Raw genomic sequence first — 24,089 nt, forward strand, 5'->3', positions numbered from 1 at the left:
TTATTAAAAAGCTTTAGAGCAGGAATGAAAGGAAGGAAAGTACACTTGGAAGAGGGCCAAGCGGGTGACTTGAAAGATCAAGTGCGTGGTCTGACGTTTTGACTTGGGGTTTTATATGTTAGCATGCGTCCAGGGTCTTGCGTCCCTTCTCCACTGACTCTTCCCTTGGAGTGGGCTGTGCACATGCGCAGTGGCCTGCCAGCACTCGGGAGAGGAGCATGCACAGTGTGTTTACTGGAGTTGTGCGCATGCTCGCTTGAGGCATTTCTCTCTTACCAGCGCAATGTCTCTAGGAGGTCATGCACCGGTTAAACTCTGCCATTATGCCTCTTACTGGGCATGCTCGAGCCCACTGGCCCAACTCCTGAGATCCCATCTGGAAGCTGCTGATCACCAGTTTCAAGTGTTTCTGTTTATTGGGAGACTGCCTTCCTCTGGCACTGGCAGTGACCAATTATTATTTTAGAGAGACAGTTAACAACCGCCTGACCGTCACCTGATGAATATCAGGAATGTGGCCTGACATTCCTGGTGTGTGTGGTGGGGGGTACGAGGGGAGCTCTCTCCTACGCGGCTCATGTCTGACTAGCTGGATTCTGCAGAGTGGAAGTGGGAAACTCCTTCTGACCCTGGCCACCTGTCTCCATGTGAAGGCAGATCCATTTGAGTGACAGTCCGAAGCAGTACCTCAACTGCCTCTCACTTCCCAAGACAAATAAACCCACTTGACCTTGATGTGCTTTTTGTGAATACTTTGTGAGATTGGACTTCCAGAAATTTTATTTATAATTTTTGCATCTATATTCTTTGGGAGGTAGGCCTATAATTTTCATTTCTCATAATGTCTTTGCTCAGTTTTGATATCAAATTATACTGGCATCAGAAAATGAGTCAGGTATTTTATTTGCTTCATCTATTCTGGAACAATTTGTATAAGAAGACAATTTTCTATTTCTTGAAGCTTTTGTGAAACTCTCCTTGAAAAATCACCAGAATCTAGTGTCTGAATGATTTTTATAAATTTTATCTAAAAACCATTTCTTCTAGGTGTTCAAATTTATTGTCAAAAAGTTGTTCATGATAGTCCTATGATTTTTAACCTTCCTTTTGCACCTCTTTTTATGCTCCTAGTGATGCCTTGTGCCTGCTTTTTTCACCATGATCTGTCCACTCAGTTGACTATTTTTTTTTTCATTAGTTTACAAAGAAATATCTTTGGTTTTATCAGTCAGCCATATTTTGTTTGCCTTTTCTGTTTTCTTAATTTCTGCTGTTAGCTACTGTTGATTTTCTTCTCCTTCTTATAGGCTTACTCTCTCTTATTTTAGTAGGTTCTCGAATTGAATGATTAGCTCATTTATTTTATAACATTTTTAAATTCATTAAAAGCTATAAATTTGCTTAAAGAATTGCTTTAGCTATGTCTTATGAGTTCTGACATAAAGTGGGATTTCTTTCCATCAATTCTAAATATTTTGTTATTGCTACTATGATTTTTCTTTAATCTGTAAATTATATTATATGTAGTTTTAGTACATCTTTCTATATATATTTGTTATAAATGTTTGTCTGCTTTTAGCATTACTCTTTTAAATGGCATATAGGAGGATTTTTAAGTTATCTAATTAGTCTCTGTCTGTGATAGGTAATATTGTCACATTTATTGTAAGTATTGGTATATTTATCTCTGTCTATTTTTGTTTTTTATAGATACTAGCTTCTATTTTCTCTATGTCTTGACTTGTTGTTTTTGATACAGCTTTTCTTATATCTTTTTTCCCACCAATTTGGAAGTTATTATATCTCTCCATATATTTTAGCTGGTACACTTAAGTTGTTAACATAGTAACTATTTTTCTAACAAAGTCTAAAGTTATTTGACGTTTCTCTCCTTTTCCAGTTTTCCCCACCCTACGTTCTTGTTTTACATTTTAATTCAATATTCTTAAAAACAAATTTCCAATTAATGGTTAAACACATTCAGCAAAGTACTTTTATTATTATTTTTTTTTGCTCAGTATTATCTCTAGCAGACCACTCCTTCCCCTTTGGTTCACTTTTCTTCTTGTTGGAATATATCCCTCAGTAGCTTTCTCTGCACCCATCTGAGGGTGGTAAATCATGTTTTCTTCCAGTTCATATTCTAAAAATACCTTGGCCTCTTTTGCCCTCACTCTTGAACAGTGGTTTCACAGGGTACATCAAATATAGCATTTGCAGTTAGTTATCTTGACACTCTGAGGCTATGTATTCATTGTCTTCTAGCATCCACTGTCACTGAGGAGACATTTGTTGCCGGTCTCATGGTCATTCTTTTGTCATAATATCTCTTTTCTTTTTGGTACCTCTAAATATTTTATTTCATCTTTCTGCACTGCGATAATGTTTCATCCTAATTCATGTATATATATATTCATGTATATATTTATCCTGCTCAGCACTCCAAGTGTTTCATTAGCTGAAAGTTCCCGCTTTTTCATTGAATCTAGAAAATTTCTAGCCATGCTTACTTCAAATATTGTTTATTTGCCATTCCCCTTGTTTTCTCCTTCCTGTGTGGCAGAATCTCAATTTCTTTTCCATATCTCTTAACTTATCTCTCATGTCTTAAGATTTTTTCTCTGTGTGCTGCATTTAGAAGGAGCTTCACAATACTATCTTCCAGTTCACAAATCTTTCTCTGACCAGGTTCATATCCATTTGTAATTTTAAAAAGTTCCAGCCTGAGCACAGTGGCTCATGCCTGCAATCCCACCACTTTGGGAGGTCGAGATGTGTGGATCACTTGAATCCAGGAGTTTGAGACAAACCTGGGTAACATGGAAAAATCCCATCTCTACAAAAAATACAAAAATTAGCTGGTTGTGGTGGCACACACCTATAGTCCCAGTTACTAGGGAGGCTGAGGTGGGAGGATCACCTGAGCCTGGGAAGTTGAGGCTGTAGTGAACTGTGATCATGCCCCTGCACTCCAGCCACCTGGATGACAGAGTGAGACCCTGTATCAAAACAATAAATAAATATATAACGACTATATGTTTTACTTCAAGAATCTTGAATTGAGCTTTAAAAAGTGATCTGTTTTTAATTCATATCTAAGTCATAATCTTTTCTTATTTTTCATATATTTCTTTCTTTACATCTTTGAGACCTTTAGACCTTTGAGACCATAGGGTATTCTGTAGACATCTCGAGGTTTCCTGCTGTTTGCATTTCATTGGTGATGAATGTCTTAACTGACAATTGTCACTTTAGTGTAAATCTTCTTCATGCTGATCAGAACCTTCTATTGAGTGGGTCTCTCTCTCCCTTCTGCCCTCCACCCAACCCCATTTGGTGGTTACACAGGTGCCTTTTCTCTGCCCCTGAGAATCCTGGTCAGAACCACATTGTATTGGAGTCCACTGCTTCAGCCTGTCAAGATCCTGGGGAGAGCACAGGTGGAGTCATAGGGCAATTGGCAGCTTAGCCCAAGTCTGGACCACGTGGCTGCTCTGCTTCCATTGGGACTGGCTCTCCCCGGTCTCCTTTCACTTGCTCCAGGTTTCATACATGAATCTGGCTGGGGTCTCTTGCCATGTGGGGTGCCCGGGTCCCTGTCATTTTCAGGAGCCAGATCCCTGTCATTTCCAATAGACTCTTGCCCTGGAGCCCTGCATGTCCACAGCTCCGCCTCCTCCTAACACGTGCCTCTATTGCAGGTACGCGGAGTGCCTTCTTTTCGTTTAGAGCATTGGTAAGTACCTAAGTATAAATTCGATTGACCTTTGCTGTGTTGGAGAAGAGAGGACAGTTCCAAGTTTGAACTCAGTTGTAAGGTTTCCTAGCAGTCCAGCCCCACATCCCCCCAGTGCCTGGCTCACTGGAGGTGTCTCTGAGTAGGAATGAATGAAGCAGAGTCGGTTCCTCCAATCTTATGTATTTTAGTATTTTAGGGTGCTAAGAGTCTTCTCCCTCTGAAGTTATAGAGAGGGAGCTTTCCAGTGCAAAGAAGACCCAGGGCATAGTCTGTTCCTATAACCCCAAGGCCACCAGGAGTCTACAACCAGGCTCCTTATCCAGTGGGGGGATTGGAGCCTGCAGGAGAAGGAGGCAGGACCCATCAGAGGCCTGATGGAAACAGGGTTCCCAGCACAGCTGTGTTGGGGGCAAAAGCCATGAAGGGAGATAATGAGGCTGCTCTTGGATGGGCTGGTGATGTCTTCTTTCCTAATGAGTTGTTAAATGAAGCTATGGCAGACACAGACTCCACTGATTTGGGAAAAGATGATCAATGAATTCCCATCTTCAAGCGCACTTATTAGCTGCTGCCTGACATGACAGACTGAAAAACCTGGAGATGAAATTAGTGGTGTCAGTGTGTCATGACCCAGCTCAGTCTGAGTGGATATGCGTGTGTGTGAAAGAGAGAGAGAGAGCATTTTCTTAAATAACTAAAATTCACTGACAGGTGGTTCCACATTAGAAGCCTCCTATATAGCTGTTCCGGCTGCAGCTGCCCAAGTCTGCCTGGGCCTCCTGCATGAGGTCATGAGTCTTAAGAAAGCCACTGACCCACACATTTGGAATTGTACTGACTTTTCACAACTAACAGCCAACACATTGCCAAGAAGCAATTCAATTGTTGAGGATATCACATCATGCCAGGGAAAGAGACATAGAATTCAGAAAGCCTGGGATATTGCAGGTAATTACTAAAGCATGTAGTTTATAGATCAATTTGCTCCATCTACTCAAATCCAAATAGTCTAGGACCTCAACTGCATGAAAATCTTTGTAAATATTTGTGTTAAAAGCCCCTTGGTAAACATTCCCTGTGGTGCATTCGGAGCACAGGCAATAAAAGATGTTTTGTTTCAGTGCCTTCTTCCCATGATTTAAAAAGGAAATGGGAGAACTGTGCAGTCACACTGCCATCCCGCATCCACGCAGAATCTGCTCAGCCACGGTGGAGCATCTATTGGTGCACCGAGGGGGGTGGCAGGGGCCCCAACACACAATGCGATTTATATCAAAGCAAGGAATGGCCAAGTTTTCTCTTTCTAAAAATTCAGTTGCTTTAATTTCATGTGTAATGTGGCACAGACCCTATCCTATAAAGAGAGCATGAAAAATTGAGCAGTGTTAGACTGCACTGAGGTGATAACCTTGATTAAAAAAAACAAAAAGGGTACCTGTAATCCCAGCACTTTGGGAGGCCGACGAGGGTGGATCACAGGAGGTCAGGAGTTCAAGACCATCCTGGGCAACTTGGGGAAAACCTGTCTCTGTGAAAGATACAAAAATTAGGTGGATGTTGTGGTGCATGCTTTTAATTCTAGCTGCTTGGGAGGCTGAGGCTGGAGGATCACTTAAACCTGGGAGACAGAGGTTTCAGTGAGCCAAGATCACGCCACTGAACTCTAGCTTGGGTGTCAGAGCAAGACTCAGTCTCAAAAACAAGCAAAAAATTAAAAAAAAAAATAAAAAGAGGTAGATGCAAAAGTGCAGTTACAGTGACCAATAGTCATCCATGTTCACGTCTCTTTAAAAATTCGTATTATAAAAATGTGTGTATGTATATGGCCTCTACTGAATTGAAAAGACCTGACATTGATAATGCATTTCATAACGAATATAATTTAATGATGTGATGAACATAATGTATCCCTAATAATCTCATGATGCTTTCTTTCCCTCAGCAAATAATTTTAAGCTTAGGTCATGTGTTTTAAACTGTGTTGGAGGCAGGGGCATTGTGGAGAACGTGCAGGAAGAGCTCTCTAACCACACTTAATTTTCATTCCAGTGAGGGGGCTGGTGGCTTCAAGAAACAAGTCAACAAAGGAGGTTATTTCAGATTGTGATCATTGCTAGGGAATAATCACAAAGGGGCCAGGAGGTGACAGGTGTGTGCATGGGGTGAGGCAGCTCTGAACCCTTCTCTTCCCCATGGCAGGTTCTCCCCATTCTCTCTCTCATTACCCCCCATTCTTCACTCATGAGGCTTATTATCATTCTGTCTTCATGAACCCCATGCGGATAGGGGCTTTATCCATCTCCTTTGCTTGGTCATCTCTGGGTCCAACATCCAGCCTGCCTGTGGCTGTTAATATTCTGCATGAAGGGATTGGTCTACAAACAGAAACTTTGGCTGCCTGGTCTTGTCTCATGATGACTCTGGAATTATCGTAATCCCATTCTTTTTAATTATTTCCACCATTCTGCTGTATGCAGTTTATGTTACAATTATACGTTGGCGACTAAATCTTTAATTGTCCTCTACTCATTTCATGGATCACTGGGAACCTTTTTCCCCCCCAATTAAATTACTTCTCAAGGGCAGGAATATGTCTTCAATTTCTTTATTACTCCTCACCATCAACGCATTTGAGCACTAATGTCTGGGCTGAGCCCAGTGCTCCATCCATACTTGCCGACATTGTAGAATGTGTATTATTCCCTGTGCAGTCAGTGGGGCTCTGCCGCTGGAAGAGAGAGGAGGCTTGGATAATTGAAATATCCCCATCTCAGACATTACCAACTGAGGTTAGGTAAGGGCAAGTCAGACTGGCTTTCATATCTTGGGGTTTTATTTCCTGCTGTTTCTCGTACGTATTCTTTCAGAAAACCTTAAGAAGGAAAAGTCTGGGCCATGGAGAAAGCAGGGAGGTTAAGAAAGATTCTCAAATGTTTTTCTTTAAAAGTCAAGAGGTTGCTCTAATCAGTTTCAAGAAACAGCAACAACAGAACCCAAAGGCCATGATGAATCTGTTATGTCCTCTCTCCCTTTTCCCTCCTCCTCCTTCCTTCCCTCCCAATCTCCTTCTTTTGGACACAGTCAGCTCCAAATAGAATTAACAAGGAAAATGATGTTTAGGTGGGTTCCACAAACACTGATGTGCTGATCACCATGAGTGTGCTGGAAATACAGGATGCATAAGGCCTCTAAGAATTTGTGCCTATTGGACTCGGCAAGTGGACGAGGTGTGTGTTAAAGGAGGAAAAATCTTAGTAGCTGCAAGTGAGATGGAGAACACAGTATTTGGATGGAGTGGGATGAGCCACTTAAACATGGCGGGTTGGGATTCAAGCACAGAGAGCCCTTGGGTTCTCCACCAGGACACAGGCATCTTCTTGCTCCTCTTGTCCCCTCCTTCAGGCAAAATTGTTCCCTTTCTTCATGCTCTGCCCTGCCACAGACCTTTCTCTAACACCCAAAAATGACTGGTCTTGCCTTTAGCCTTTTTTAGTCCTTATCACGCAACAAAAGATTGGCTGCTATTTTGTCTCCTCTTAATTCAGAGTGAGGCAGTGTGGCCTATCAGTGTAGATCAATAAGACATGGCCTTGACATTTACCAGCTATTAGATCTTGGCTGAGTTACTCAATGTCTTCTGACTTCCATTTCCCCTTCTGCTAAAGGGAAACAGTAATTACCACCCACGGGGTGAGAAAGAAGATCCAATGGGTTACGGTTGACAAAGCGTCTTGCAGATTAGAGAGGGCTCTCTGAATGTTAGCTAGTTATCATGACTGTGGGTTGGTTTCTATCACCAAGGAGTCTAAAATGTAGTTATAGAGGCAGAGTTCTATTTTGTGCTCCCTTTCTGTTCTAATGAGTCTGCACTATTAGGAGAACAGAACAGGTGGTCATTTTTTGATAGATGAGTATAGGATATGAATCTATTCCACAAACATTTATTAACCAAACGCCTGCTACAGAGGCCCTCTGTTTGACCCTGCATGAGGAAGACAGCATCTCAATATAGTTGCTTTCTTTTTCCCATTTTGTCTGATGATATTTGTGGTTGGCAGAATACTGCTCCCCCAAATATGTCTATGTCCTCATTCTTGGAACCTGACATATGTGACCTTACATAGCAAAGGATAATGAAGATTGCAGATAGAGTTACGGTTGTTCAGCTGACCTTGAGCTGGGGAGAAGATCCTGAATGACCACGTTGGCCCAATGTATCTTTAGGGTCTTTAAAAGTGGAAGAAGAAATCAGAAGAAAGAGTCAGAGAGAGAGAGAAGCATGAGAAAGACTTGGCCCAATGTTGCTGGTTTTAAAGATAGAGGGGGCCACCAGCTCAGGAACGTGGGAGACCCCCAGAAGCTGGAAAGGGCAAAGAGGTAGATTCTCCCCTTTTGTCTCCAGAGGAATGCAGCCCCGCTGCTGCTGATGCAGGATGTTTTACTTCTTTGCTTAGCTAGCTACGGGCTCTTGCCTAACAACCAGGAAGAATTAGGCACACAGACACTCAAAGACTGAGTGGAATAGACTTTATTAAGCGAAAAGAAAGCTCACAGCAAAGAGAGGATTCCTGAAAGCAGGTCCTCAGTTGCCCCCTTCCCAACTGAATACCAGGGTGTGTGTGTGTGTGTGTGTGTGTGTGTGTGTGTGTGTGTGTATGCATAAGGCATGAATTCCTGGTGGCTCCACCCCACTACCCCCGTGTGCATGCGGGCCCTTAGTCCACTGTGTGCCCCACTGTGCAAGTTCCTTTATCTGCACAAAACCTCTGGTCTAAGCACCTGTGGGACAGGTCAGAGGTTCTCTGGGGATCCTTCCCTTAATGTCTGCCTAAAGCAAGCTGGCTAACTCCTTTCACTGCCACCTTGATTTCATCCCAGAAAGACCCATTTCAGACTTTGATCTCCAGAACAATGTGATAATAAACTTGGGCTATTTTCACAAGTTTGCAGTAATTTATTATAGGACTGATAAGAAAAAAACACAATACTCATCATGCTCTTCTTTTCAACATTTATTTCATTCAGCCAATGTGTATTGAGTGCTTACTTTGTATCAGCCATCGATAAGTACTCAATATGAAATGATGGCCGGGGACCAGACATGATTGGTCCCTGCCCTCATGGAGCTTACAGTCTAGCTGAGAATACAATGCTAATCAAATCTCGGGGGAGATTGCCAATTGTCATGAGGGCTGAACAGGATGGGTACATGGCTCATGTCTTCTATTATCCTAGGCAATTTAGCAATGTTTCAGAAAATCACCCTGAGCCCACCCTGCCGGCCCTCATCCAGCCACTTCCTCTTCCAAGGATCAGAGAAAGGCAGGGACATAGCTGGCAGCAGAGGCCACCTTGTCCCCAAAGTGCTGGGGGACCTGTTCATAGGAGTGAAGCACTTGACCAACTGCCCTTGACATTCTACCTCTGACCCTTTCAAGGCCAGCTGGGTTGGCCAGGCTGCCTCCTTCTGTCTTTTTTTTTTTTTCTGCACTGTCAATCAATAGAAAAGACATCAGAGACATTTAAGAAGCACAACTAATCAGTTAAGCATTCAATTAATTAGGCAATCATTTTTCTGCACTTGATTTTCATTACAGTGAGTTTATTTTCGTTTCTTGTGTAGGAAAAAACAGGTGCTCACATTTAGCTTCATCAGCTTCCTGTTGCTGTTGGATTCATGTATTATTTTAAAAACAGGTTTATTTTAGGGGAAAATGTGACCTGGGAAAACCCACTCGTATTTACTCCCCAAGGTTGCTGCTTTTGTTGTGGTGTTGGTGGTTGTTCCCCCCGCCCCCAACACTGGGACGGTTTAAAAACATAAGTGAAGCTGTATCACATTCCACACACCATTGCTGAAGGCTTTGTCCCTTCTCACAAGTTACGCCTTTTCCTTTCTCAGAGAGGAAAGAGGCCTAAATTCACATTTCCTAGGAGCCTCTGAAACAGGTTAGCCCCAATGTAGGTGGTGGTTAACATTATTTCCTAAAAGGCAACTCTGTTCACCCACTGACAGTTTCCAGGCCCCTCCCAGGGGGCTCAGAACTGCTACAAACCCAGACCCAGTGGCATAAGGCTGGACGTGAGCCCAGGTGCAAACCCAGAATCATGACCCGCATACACACGGTTCTCACTGCTTCCAAGATCAAATCCCCCATTCCAAGGCTTGCAGATCCCAGGATGAAAATGCTGCTGCCTGAGTTGGAATTGTCCTCGTGGTGCAAATAGCAGACTTAACGACATTCATGTTAATTACTTTTCCTGAGTGTCATTCTAAAGGAAAGAAATATACCAGTCTGCTTTCCGTTTTCAGATGATGTTGGCGGTCTTGTCCTCCAGCCCAACTGCACTTGTGAGGTCTTTAAAGCACAAGTGAAGATAGTTAAGCTGCCCCTCCCCATCTCTCCCTCTCTTGTCTATTTTTCCTTTGTTTGTGATATGAAGGGTTAATGTAAAAATAGATGTTCTCCAGGCATCATAGAGTTCCTCTTTAGGTTCCCATGGAAACCGAGCAGCGCAAGTATGTGAAGAATTTTTTTAAGTTAGCCCAAGATTTTATCCTCCAAAGATTTAGGGTCATTCTGCCTTATGGTTTGGGGAAATTTTTTTAAAGATTTTTTTAAAGTAATTAATAAAATATCTTCACCTGCCTTCCATCCTCCCCAACCAACTCACAGAGCATTCTTTTATTTAAGGTGTCCAACACAAAGGTTATTTTGTGACATTTTGAATAATGCAACCCCTTAAGGGTATTTTTTTAAAGTTCTTTTGCAACAAACTTCCTTCTCCCCAACCTCAGAAGAAGGAAACACAAGAGATATTTATTTCCTTCCATTTAAGGTGATTTGGAATTGCTGCTGGGGTTAGATTATGGGAAATTGTCCACCAAGGAAACAAACTTGGTCACTATCCCTGAACTGCAGTGATGAGACCCAATGGGGACACACAAGACAAACAAAATACTGAGAAACCCGAGGTTCTCGCTCTGCCCACGGAGGGAGCTCCGAGTTGCAGCTGCCTCTTTCTGCTCCTTTTCAGTTCAGATAAATTGCACTTGGCCAACGGAAATGTCCTAAGGGCATTGCAGCTGCAGCTGGAGAATGAAGAAGACATAAAATTAGGGCTTTTGTCACTGTCACTTGATTTCATTAAAGGGCATTAGTTCTCGGCGAGATGTATGGGGTTGGAGAGGACAGGAGCCAGCAGCTCCCAGTGCAGCAGGAAGGCCGGCCCAGGGGAGTACCTAGAGCATCATTTCTGCTGCCACATGCTTGGGCTGCCCCACCCAGCTGTGCCCTGCTCAGCCGTGCCCTGCTCCGCCGTGCCCTGCTCCATCTCCCTCGCCAGGCCTGAGACTGGCCCCCAGTGTGTTGTGATTCCTGAGGTCTCTCAGCTGTCCCTCATCCCCCAGGAGAATTGCTCTCCACTGCAGAAGCTGCCTGATGGGGAGGCTGACCCCTCTCCAGGACTGACTGATCCAGGTACAAAGGGTCCCCTTGCAGCAATGGTGGAGCACCCTGTACAGCAGTTTGGGCTCTGGGCTCTCCTTTGAGATCAGGCCAAGGCCTGAGTCATCCTGGCTTGAGGTGGGATGAAAGTCTCCTCCACCTCCAGGTTCCTTCCTTCCCTCCTTTATAGGTTTATCCTGACAGTAACCTCTCCCCAGGTCGGAAGAGCTCTCAGGCTCTGCTTCTAGGGAGGCTGACCTGCTGACAATGCTCCTAGCTGGATTTTGTAAGGTAAAGATACCCTTTTATATGGGTTGAGTTATGTCCCCTTAAAAGATGTCAAAATCCTGACCGCTAATATCTGAGAATGTGACCTTATTGGAAATCGGGTCTTTGCAGATCATCAAGTTGACAAGAGGTCACTGAGGTAGGCCTTACTCCAATAAGAAATGTCAAAGGTCAATGTCAAAGGACAAATCAAGTGTGTAAGGTCAATGCCAAAGGACAAATCAGATGTGAAAGGTCCATGTCAAAGGTCATATCAAATGTATAAGGTTAATGCTAAAGGACAAATCAAATGTCAATGGTCAATGCCCAAGGACACAAGTGTGTTCCTGACAAGGTCTTTCTCATTGACCAAGCTTTTGTCTGTCTTGGCCATGCCCAGTTGCAGCCCAGTTGCAGCAGGAGCCCTGCTGAGTCCACAGTGAGAGTCCCTGTCCCCGGGTCTTCTCTTGGTGGTTCCATTCACCATCTCCTCATGGGCCCCAGACTACAAATCCCAGGTGTCTTCATTGCATTTGGCATTGATCTCAGTCTCCTTCCTCCATTGCAGTGGTCTTGAATAAAGTCTTCCTTACTGTTTTAACAAGGGACAGGGTAATATTCATTGAACATCTTATACAAAGAGAAAACCTGGCACAGAAGTGGACACGCACTCAGAGGGAAAATGCCGAGTGACAATGAAGGCAGAGATCAGGTGATGCATCTGCAAGCTGAGCAACACCGGGAATTGCCAAAAACCACCAGGAGCTGGAGAGGCCTGGGACATACCCTCCCACAGAGCCTCAAGGGAGCCAGCCCTGCCCACGCCTTGATCTTTGACATCCGACCTCAAAAATCATGAGAGAACCCATTTCTGTTGGTGAAGGCTCCCAGTCTGTGGTCCCCTGTCCTGGCAGCCCTGGGAACCTGACCCCTGGTCCCTCTGCATCCCTGGCATCACCCTGCCTCCCCCTCTTTTTCTCCAGTGAATCCGACACACTCTCACTGAGACAGCCAGGTGGCAGGGGTCCTCAGAGAAACTCCAGCCGGCCTGCTCACTGGGAATGCACACTGGAGTGGAGCCACAGAAGTTCGCGCTGTTTGCAGCAGGGAGGAGCCTGGCCACTCCTCCTCCTGGTTGGAACATGGGATTTATTTTGTGAGGCAGGAAGCCTATACTGGGGAGACTCTTGTTCTGCTGAGTCCCTGTTCCCCCTTTATTTTCCTTTTTGCCCAATAAATCCTATTATTCTCAGTCTTCAAATTGTCTATGAGCCTAATCTTTCATGGTCATGTGACAAAGATCCCGTCATTAGCTGAGCTAAGGAAAAGTTCTGTGCCATCAAAAGGCTGAGTCCCAGGTCCTTTGTTCCAAGAGCTGAGCTTCCTCATGGGATGTGGGGAGGCGGTCAGTACAGGTGATCAGGAGGACTGAGGCTGTTGGAGGGGGACCCCAGAGGGAGGCATCAGGGGTTGCATCCAGAACTGGGCCACCTGGGCATCCTTCTGAGGCAGGTTTCTCTCCATGTGCACGGCATGGCCCTTCCACATAGCTGTCACAAGCTAGGAGGCTCACATGCTCTTGGGACTCTCGGGACATCATGGGTCCCTGAGGGTGGTGCAGGCTGAGGGTGCACTCCCCCGCCGGCCTGGCACAATAACAGTAGCATTAACATGCTTCTCCAGACCAGAGGCCGCTCTCAGTGTAATAAATGATGGCAGGGACTTCGAAATGTGCTTTTCCAGTGAACAACAATGTTCAGCCACATGTAGTCATCAGGCACACTAATTGGCTCCAGAAAGTGTTATGTTGTGAATTAAGATGACTGACGGGGAAATGTGAGTTTTATTAACATTCTTCCTTCGGATGATAGTTTTATGTCTATAAGGATGAATTACAAAGGACTTAATGAAGGCGTCAGTCCAGAATGATGGGGTCCTTTTAGCAAAGCCTGCTTCCTTCCCTCGCTCTGTGTGTGGAGGTTAGATCTCTGCGTGGGGTATGGTTTCCACGTGCTGGACATGATTGGGCAAAAAGTCAACAAAACAGGCTGCTTGGTTTCAGGCTGACTGTGTAAAAGCCTCACCGGCTCAAGGAGGGATCGTCCTGGGCCCGGCGGCAGCGAATGAAATAGCGGCAGCGTTGCCATGGAAGATGGTTCGGCGGCACCCAGACATCAGCAGTGGGGATGATGGGACTCACATCCACCCCATCACGACTTCATCTCCCAGGAGAGTGTCCTCTGGAGCTGGGAAGGTTCTTCCTTTGCTTCAGTCCCCGTTTCCTGCTCGTGTTCTGCCCAGGAGCCTGTGCACAGGGCCCGTTGCCTCTCTCCAGCCCCTTGTGATGACTCCTCTCTGGGAAGCCCCCCACTTCCCGCACCTTCCTCTCTAGAAATTCCTTCTCTCTGCAGCAATCTGGTCATGTTTTCAAAAGGTGAGGTGCATTGTCAATTCTCAGCTCTCACCTAATCTTTTGGCAGCTTTCTGGTCCCCCTAAAAATGGCATCCAAAAATGGCATCCAAGGCCTCATCCTAGCCTACAGCCCCGCCCCCTTTCCGCCTGTGCCTCCTCCCACGGCCCCACCCACTTCCCTGCTGTGCCTCCTCCCACGGTCTGCCCCTTCCTGTGCTGTGTCTCCTCCCACGGCCCTGCCCCTTCCCTTGCTGGGCCTCCTCCTACAGCCCCAACCCCTTCCATGCTGTGCCTCCTCCGATGTCCTGCCTCTGAGCTCTTGCCCTTGCTGTCCCCTCCCTGCTGGCATACTGTCCCCCTGGAAGCTTCCTTGCCCTCTCCCTTGTGTTGTGAGGTTTGAGTCAGGATGTCATTTATGAACACGCCTGCTCTGAGCTCCCTCCTTGAGCTCTCCCCACCTGGTTCCGTGTTCCCACCTTCAGATTAGCCACTGCTGAGATCTCCTGCATGGACTTCCTACTTATGGAGGATCTCACACAGGCTAGAAGGTTTCACGGGGAGGCCCTGGCTGCTCTGTCCAGGGTCTGGAGCAGGGCGGGTGCACAGCAAGGCAGCTCACTGCATGGTTATTTGTGGAATGCAACGACTTTGCCAAAGCCATGGCTGCAGACATACGATGCTCTAAACATGTTTGTTATAACAATGTAAACATGTTTCTTTAGGAAAGCTTATTTCTTAGGAAACCTCTTTCAGTTTCTGTGGCAACAACTCAGATATTCCTGAGGTCCAGAAATGCGGCTGCTCTGCACGCTGGTCATGGGCCTCTCCTCACCTGCCCCCAGGACAGGCGCATGGGCTCCATCTCTGGGCCACCTGAAACATGAGATGTCGACTTGAGTGGCCTCTGACCCTGTGAGGCTGATGTCATCGCCCACCAGGCTGAAGTTCAGCCACGCACTGAACCTTTGTCAGGCCCTCAAATTCAAACTAAGACCAACCTGTCACTCCCCTTTCCAAAGCATGGGCCACTCATCATGATCAAATATCCCCTCTTCAGTCTACAGACTGCTTGGCATTGCCTGTTTGACTGTGAGAGACTGTGTGTCTGTGTGCATGCAAGTGTGTGTGTATGTGAGCGTGTGTGACATTGTTTGTGAGAGTGTGAGTGTGTGTGTGTGAATACAAGGAGGAGTGAGTGACTAAGAATGTGTGTGTGGGCGTTTATGTGTGTGAGACAGAGTGGTGAGAGACTGCAGAGGCTAAGTGTGGGTGTGTCTGTGTGAGTGTGTGCGAGATGGGGAGTATGTGAAGTGTGTTGGTGTGTGAGTGTGTGTGTGAGTGTTAGAATGTGTGTGGGTGTCAGTGTGACAGTATGAGTGCACGTATGAGTGTGAGAGTAAAATTGTGTGATGAGTGGGTTTGAGGTGGTGTGCAAGTGTGCAACAGATTGTGTGTACAAGATGCAACTGATTTAGAGTGCGTATGTACATAAGTGTGTAAACATGTATATGATATCCATGCGTATATATATGGTGTGTGCCTAAATGTGCAGATGATATATAGTATACATATGTGATGCATGTGTATAAACGTATGTGATATAGATGCATGTATATATTGTATATATGTGACCTGTGTATAAACATGTACATGGTATAGATGCATATAAATATGTGATGTGTATGTATACACATGTATATGATTTTTTTTTTTTGTGTGTGTGTGTGTGTGTGTGTGTGTGTGTGTTGGGAGGGCCTGGCTAGTCAGGGTGTAGTTAAAACATCAGCTGGGATCCTGCACCTACACAAAAACAAGGCACTTAAAGGAGAACTTCACGTGGCTTGATGCCATTTCAATGAATGCAGAGTAGTGTTTATCTCTGGGCCAAATTCAGAGGCAGGGGATGGGTTTCAAGAGGGGCACACACATGCAAACACACACACACATACACACATGCACACACATACACATACACACATATGCACACATATACACTTGCGTACATACATATACATATACACACACATGTATGTGCACATACACACATACATGCACATGTATACACACATACACTCATGCATGCACACATACATGCACATATATACACATACACATGCACATATATGCATAGATATACACATATATTCACACACATACACATACACATATATATATGCACTCATGTATATGCACATATATACAGTATATACAGTTACATACACATACACACATACATATGCACACATATACATACATATACACATACAAACATATATACCTACAGACACATATGTCTATACACATATAAACATACATACACTGATGTGTACACATATATACACATATACATATGCATACATGTATACATATACACACATATACACATACACACAGGTGTATACACACATATATACACACATATATATATATATATACATACATACACACAACATGGGAGTTTCACCCATATTGTTGATACTCTGGCTTTTAAGACAACTGCTGGTTTCATTGTTTTCTACTTTTGTATATATGGCATTTCACAGTAAAAGCAGTAATTGAGCTCTTGTTAACAAAATGAACTCTCCAGATTTTTCAATTTTAATTATTTTGAAAAAATCCAGCCCTTTTGTTGAAGGCACTTACAGGTGGCTTAGGTTCAGCTTCCTTTTTTACCCTCTGCTGGCTGTTTGTACTATGCAGAAATACCATAGTAGAAAGAGTATCTACTTTCTTTCGACTGCACCTTGACTATATTCAGGTTTCAGTAGAATCCACAATGCTAAGTTATCTAGGCTCAATGAGATGTGATCATTTCTGCTCCCTCCTGCACCCCGTCAGCAAAGAGCAGGATCTGGGACCTCAGTTATGCAAAGTAGGGGCCTGGTGAAGACTGTGGGGCTTACAGACTGTGGCAGTCTCTTGACATACGCGTGGAAGAGAACTGGAGTTTTTTAGCATAAGGCCCCCAGCTTTTAATTGCAGGAAGTCTCAGTGAAATAGTAGGAAAAAAATAACAACGATAAGAAACATACGTAGTCCCAGCTACTCGGAGAGGCTGAGGCAGGAGAATGGCGTGAACTCGGGAGGTGGAGCTTGCAGTGAGCCGAGATTGCGCCACTGCACTCCAGAAAAAGAAAAAAAAGAAACATATATTTGGTCTCTGTCCTCAGTTCCTGGCGCAGAGCTCCCCAAATCCTTGGAATTTCCTGAGTGGTAGAGGTGCTGTGAGAAATCTTTTGTTCAAACATTTAGTCTTTGACCTTGGTTCCTGACACAGAGCTCGTAAATTCTTTAGCATTTCCTGGGTGACTGGAGCATCTTTCAGTTTAATAAGGTGACTCTTGAAGGCTCCTGGATGGGGACTGGTCATCAGAAAGATTGAACCAGGATTAGGAGCCTGGAACTTTCAGCCCCATTCCCTTCCTCTGGGAAGGAAAGAGGGGCTAGATATTGAGTCAGTAATCCATCATGCCTATGTGACGAAGTCTCCATGAAAACACCTGAACTGTGGGGTCTGGAGAATTTCCAAATGGCCAAACATGTGGGTGCGCCTGTAGGGTGGAGCTCTGTAGAGAGAGCACGGAAGCCCCATACTCCATCCCCCATGCCTGGCCCTAAACACCTTCCATCTGGCTGCCCCTCTGTGCCCTTTGGGATCCCCTCTATTGGCATAAAATGCCAGTGAATGAAAGCGTGTGTTTTCCTGAGTTCTGTAAGCCATCCTAGCAAATTAATCGAGCGGGAGAAGGGGTTGTGGGAACCTCCAATTTGTAGTCAAGTCAGATAGAAGTTGTGGGCAAGCAGACTTGCAACTGGCATGTGAAGTGTGGGCAGCCTCTGGGACTGAGCCCTTCACTTGTGGGGTATGACGCTACCTCCAGGTAGGTAGCATGAGGATTAAATTGAACTGGAGGACACCCTGCTAGTGTCCCCTGGAGAAATGCTTGGCATGTGGGGGAAAAGCCCCACTGGTCTGGTGTTGGAAGTGAAGTATGGGTAGCGGTGAGTGAGAGCCTGACTGGAGTTTTGCTTCTGTTTGCTGCCCTGTGACCTCACTCAGAGTCCCCGCAGAAGAGAGCCTGAGTTGGGTGCAGCGTCAAGGGCTCAGGTGCATGGTTGATAAGCCTGTAGGAATGAGGAAATCCACACCTTCCCTGCTGTGCTCTGAATTTCTGTGCTCCTCAAAACCTCATATGTTGAAAGCCTCACCTCCAAGGGGATGGAATTAGGAGGTGGGGGTCTCTGGAAGGTGATTACATCATGGGGGCTGAGCTCTCATAAAGGAGATGAGTGTCCTTATAAAACAGACCCCCTGGCTAGGTGTGGTGGCTCACATCTGTAATCCCAGCACTTTGGGAGGCTGAGGCAGGAGGATCACTGGAGCCCAGGAGTTCAAGACCAGCGTGGGCAATACAGCAAGACCCTGTCTCAAAAAAAAAAAAAAAAAAGAGAGACATGTAAGACCTGCCTTGCCTCTTCCACTGCGTGAAGACACAGCAAGAAGGTGCTGTCCATGAACCAGGAAGTGGGTCCTCACCACCACTGAGTTTGCCGGTGCCTTGCTCTTGACCTTCCCAGCTTCCACAAGTGTGAGAAATACACATTTTTGTCATTTATAAGACACTAAGTTTATGACATTTTGCTCTAGCAGCCCGAACAGACTCGGACCTTCCACCAAGCATTTTTCTTAAGGAGGTGAATGTAGTCTTTGCCCTTTGAGCTGGCAGCCCTAGTTTGAGGGTGATGGACTCCCATAGACAGCACATCACCCGGTGTTCCCAGGAAGGGCCCCGGGGGGTTGCTGTCTCCCTGGGTATTGTGGTTCACTGTTAGCCCCCTTCTCTCAGTAGGAGGATGAGACTCCTTTACCTGTTGCCACCAAACCCCAGAGCCTTCCTGATGGAGAAGCTGTCTCCTCCACTTGAAGCTGGAGGTGGGCACGTTGAGGGGACAGGAGTGGATTTGGCAGTTGTCTCACTGAAGCAGTTCCCAGGGGCAGCACCATTCTGGAAGCTGGCCTCGCTCCTCCCAGTGCCATGAGAAAGGCCAGTCCTAGGCTCAATGAAGAGACTTGTGGAGCAGCCCCACATGGCCCGAACCACAAACAAACCTCTGCGGCTTGGGAGCCACTGGGATTGGGGGATTGTTTCTTACTGCAGCCTTTTAGTGAAACCTGGCTCCCATTGGCATCTTGCCCCCAAATCCTCCTTTGGGGACTTCAAGTCTAAAAATCCTTCTGAGCAGGAACTTGCGGCCTGTGTGGATCCAGGCACTGGAGGTTTTCACAAGAGAAGCAGTGGCGAGAACAGATCCAGACCACGACACCCGTGCTCCTTACTGAGATGGGGATAGCATCAATAAGGAGGTGCCCAGTGCACATTTCTAGTCTGAAATATTTATGGATTGGCACATACCCTAGAAAGAAGCTGTCACAATCAGTGGCATGTGCTGGAATGCTGGCAGGACAGAATGATCAGAAACCAAGCTTAGAAACAACCCTGCTCACTGGCTTTCTTCCTGGCGAGTTATTGGGGCTAGTCCAACCCTACAGCTCTCAGCTTCAACACTGACATGTCTTGTCCTCCCTGCAATAACAGACAGACCTGATCCCTGCAAGATGGCCAGGACGCTGTCACCAGCCATCTCAGACCATTCTCCCTCCAACCCTGGCAGGTTGGTAGAACAGATCTTACCCCTGTTTTAGACATGAGGGGCTGGAACTGGGAGAGTTTAAGTGGCCTCTTTCGTCCAGGTGACAATGAAACTCTGATGATTACAAATCCCACATTATTGACATTATATCTGTGTCTTTCAATGTGCATTTTGCAGAAAACTACTTATGTGGATCATAAAAGATGTTCTCTAAATACAGGACATGTGTTTAAAAATATGGGGAATGTTGGGCTACATGAAATTGATGCTGTCACCCCAGGGAGTGTCGGAGCTTTGCTATGCCATGGTGCACTGTGGATCTCCGGGCAGCAGCAGCAATCCTGTCACTGGTTGAATTGGGGTCTCAACCCTGCCCTTCCCTACAGTCGTGTCCTGTCTCGGTGTGGTGGCTGATGTGTACTTCCTTCTGCTTGAGTTGGAAGTGGCCACATAACTAGTTTCAGCTGATGAAATATTCCAGGACATGACCAAGCAGGATCTGAAATATGTTGTGTGATTGGCTTTGCCTTCTTTCACCGTAAGAAAAGATACCTGGGCCAGGTGCGGTGGCTTATGCCTGTAATCCCAGCACTTTGGAAGACGGAGGCGGGAGGATCACCTGTGGTTGGGAGTTCGAGACTAGCCTGACCAAAATGGAGAAACTCTGTCTCTATTAGAAATACAAAATTAGCTGGATGTGGTGGTGCATGCCTGTAATCCCAGCTACTCGAGAAGCTGAGGCAGGAGAATCACTTGAACCTGGGAGGCGGAGGTTTTAGTGAGCCAAGATCATACCATTGCACTCCAGCCTGGGCAACAAGAGCAAAACTCTGTCTCAAAAAAAAAAAAAAAAAAGAAAGAAAAGAAAAGAAAAGAAAAGATACCTGAGTAGCCACTGACCCAAGCAGGATGAAAGGCCCACAGGTAAGACGCGGACCCCACCAGCTTGCCACCCAGCCCAGCTGAGGCCAGTCTGGATAGGCCAAACTCTTGCTGGCCTGTGGTCGTGTGGGCAGTGGATATCATGGAGCTTGAGTTCCAGGGTGTTCTTCTTCTAGACAGCAGTCTTGTGGCAGTAGCTGACATATTGTGCTGCTTTTTTCTCTCTTTTTTGACCACATAACCCTTTGTTTGGTGAGTAGCTGCAGAACACACTTGGGGTATATCCAGAAATCTATCCTAAGACTCTGCCAGAAAGCATGTTCATAGCATGGCCAAGGCAATTACTGTGAGTGGATGGCCTGGCAGAGGCAGGGAGGGATGCTCACTGCACATTCAAGCCTCTTGCTTGATTATTTCTTAAAAAATCCACCTCTGCAAATTTCATAGAAAAGGAGATAGGGCTAGACCAGGGCCATTGGGCACACTTTCCCTGCCTGAGCATAATGCGTGCTTCCTTCATCATCAACATTCTTGTTGTGTGATGTCATGGCCTGTAGAAGAAAGAGGTAGGCAATGTCCATCAGCTGAGAGGAGCCTCTCAGGGTCATGGCTCTCAGAGCTAGGGTGCATGGCCCTTGCCATAGTGCTTGGGCAGCAATTGTCCAATCCCTTCATCCCTGGGGATCACCACCATGGGTGGTGTGGTCACAGGGTTGGATCCACTGTAATATTCATGGGGCTCTGAGGTTGGCCTCATGGTTCTTCTTCTTTAGGACACAAATATGCATTCATGAAATGAGAGCATCTTTTTCTTAGACTCCCCCTTATTTACTGTAAGACCCTGTCGAGCTGTCACTCAGGGAAAAGAACCTGAGTTGTCTCCAGGGCCTTCAGACTTTTGCTCAGATCCTCAATTTGGATGAAAAGAGAAAAAGAAGAGCAGTTTCCAGTGTGGTGCATCTGCAGTTCTGTGGGGGAGAGGCTGCCGGCTTGCTCCAAAAGGGACTTGCTGGGTGCAGGGTGGAGCATTCTAGTGGGTTCTCAATTTGCTTCATCCCCTGGCATGGATCCCTGAGGGTGAGGCATCCATGTGTACTGCTGCATGTGGCGGGAACGTGGGGATGTGCCATCTCCCGCTACCTCTCCCAGGTGCCCCTCATGTCTTCCTAATGGAAAACAGCCATGGGATGTGTCTTCATGACATTGGGATGGCCACCCCGAAGCAGGTCACCAGGAATGGCAGTGCCTCTGAATCCTGGTGCAATTGGACCAGAGAGTCAGCATCTCCCAAATGTATGGGAAAGCCCCCATCCCAAGAACAGATCAAGGAAGTCTTTTCTGACTTTTGCCATGGTAAGAAATCGTGAAAGAAGCAAGCCCCAATAACTCAAAGCAGATGAAGTGTGACCTATCTGAAATTTGTAATCCTTCAACCCCATTAATCCCCTAGCATTTTCTTTCCTTCTGGCTTAGAGGGAGGTCGTTTTTCAACCTTTCCAAGCACCACTGGACTTGCAGTGTCCCCAGCCTTTGGGATTAGAAGATGCAGGAGGAAGGGAAATGCCTTCTCTGGCTTTTGGCCCCAGCTCTTAAAGAGGCAGCAAGGGTTGACATCCACCTCCAGGGCACTGATGTTTCTCATTACTTATATCCAGTGGCAGGGTAGGATGTTGGAAGGAGGACAGGGAGTACTGAATCCCTTGTCCTGAAAAAATTCTGTAATATAGGAGCAGCCAGTTGACTTCCCTGTGTCCTTATCCCTCTGTACACAGGACAAAACAGGCCTAGGAAGGCAAGAGAGTGCTGAGAAGGGCCTGGGTGGGCAGAGCATTCCACGGAACCAAGGGAACACCCTTTGTGCACAAAGAACCTCTGTAACATTTCCTTGCTGCTTTTGTTCCCGCTTCAAAATGAATTTGTCCTGTTTTAGGAAAAGGCACTTAAGGTAAGTCTAACTTTTTCTTGATTTATTTCCTAGGTAGAATCTGAAATAAATGAAAACAGGTGGGTTGTTTGCCAGCTCCTAGATAGCAGTTCTTGAAGCTTGAGAGACCTAAATTGAGGAAAATCGAAGATGCAGAGCAGTTAAATGCCCGGCCCTTGCTAGCCGGAGGGGGAACAGGGACAGATAGACAAGCCAGAGGACGGTAAGGATAGCCTGGGGGACACAGCCAGCTCTCTCCTACATTTTTTCCAATTGTGGTAAAATACACATAAAACTTAACATCCGAAGCTTTTTTTTTTTTTTTTAAGACAGAGCCTCACTGTCACCCAAGCTGGAGTGCAGTGGCGCCATCTGGGCTCACTGCAACCTCTGCCTCCCAGGTTCAAGTGATTCTCCTGCCTCAGTCTCCCAAGTAGCTGGGATTACAAGCACCCACCACCACGCCCAGCTAATTTTTGTATTTTTAAGTAGAGACGGGTTTTCTCCATGTTGGCCAGGCTGGTCTTGAACTCCTGACCTCAGGTGATCTGCCCACCTCGGCTCCCCAAAGTGCTGGGATTACATGCTTGAGCCATCGCACCCGGCCCTGTTTTATTTTTTGAAATGGAGTCTCGCTGCCGTGTCCAGGCTGGAGTGCAATGGTGCGATCTCGGCTCACTGCAACCTCTGTTTCCCAGGTTCAAGTGATTCTCTCACCTCAACCTCCCGAGTAGCTGGGATTAGAGGCCACGCCACCACGTCTGGCTAATTTGTGTATTTTTGGTAGAGACAGGGTTTCACCATATTGGCCAGGCTGGTCTCGAACTCCTGACCTCAAGTGATCTGCCTGCCTCAGCTTCCCAAAGTGCTGGGATTGCAGGCATGAGCCACCATGCCCGGCCCCTGAACCACTTTACTTGCACAATTCACAGGAATTAAATACAAATGATGTTGTGCAACCATCACCACCCTCCATCTTCAACTTTTTGTATCCTACGAAATCAAAACCCTGTCCCCTTAAACACTCACTCCACAAAGCCCTACCCACAGCCCCTCGCACCCACCATTCTACTGTCTGTCTCTATGAATGTTACGACCCTAAAGAGCTCCTATAGCTGGAATCCTACAGTCTCTGTCCTTTTGTGATTGATCTCAAAGTTTATCCATGTTGTGGCAGGTGCCAGGGCTTCTGTTTTAAGGCTGAGTAATTTTCCGTGGTGTGGATGGACCACGTTTTGCTTATTCGTTCATCTTTCTCAGAGGACACTGGGGCTTCTTCCTCCTCTTGGCTTTTATGGATAATGCTGCTGTGAACATGGGTGTGCGGGCAGCTCTTCAAGACTCTGCTTTCCATTCTTTTGGTATACACCCCAAAGTGGGATTGCTGAATCGTCGGATAATTCTACCTTTAATTTTTTGAGGAGCTGTCATACTATTTTCCGTAGTCTCTGCACCATTTTACAATTCTCACCAGCAGCACATAGAGTTCTGATTTCTCCACATCCTCACCAACACCTGTTATTACCTGTTTTTTTTTTTTCCATAGTAGCCACCCTTCTCCCTCTGCATTTGTAAATAAAGTTTTATTGGGACACACTGGGACACAACCACACCCATTCATGTACATATTGCCTGTGGCTGCTTTCCCGCTATAGTGGCAGAGCTGTGTCATTGTACAAGACCACTTGGCCCACAAAGCCTAAAATATCGATCAGCTTGTCCTCTACAGAATAAATCTGCCAGCCCCTGACACACACACACAGA

The 24,089-nt window shown here is 46.0% G+C and overlaps 1 long non-coding RNA gene across 1 annotated transcript; it reads left to right on the top strand.

Moving 5' to 3' along the window:
* Nucleotides 1-230: 230 nt before the first annotated feature.
* LOC116813889 (uncharacterized) lies at nucleotides 231-12,712 on the top strand. Its single transcript, XR_004371058.1, has 6 exons — nucleotides 231-814; nucleotides 3,702-3,736; nucleotides 4,451-4,687; nucleotides 10,778-11,220; nucleotides 11,378-11,478; nucleotides 12,023-12,712. It is a non-coding gene; the product is annotated as an uncharacterized LOC116813889 (long non-coding RNA).
* Nucleotides 12,713-24,089: the final 11,377 nt, after the last annotated feature.

This window comes from Hylobates moloch, unplaced genomic scaffold (assembly GCF_009828535.3).
Source record: "Hylobates moloch isolate HMO894 unplaced genomic scaffold, HMol_V3 SCAFFOLD_9, whole genome shotgun sequence".
Classification (NCBI taxonomy): domain Eukaryota; kingdom Metazoa; phylum Chordata; class Mammalia; order Primates; family Hylobatidae; genus Hylobates; species Hylobates moloch.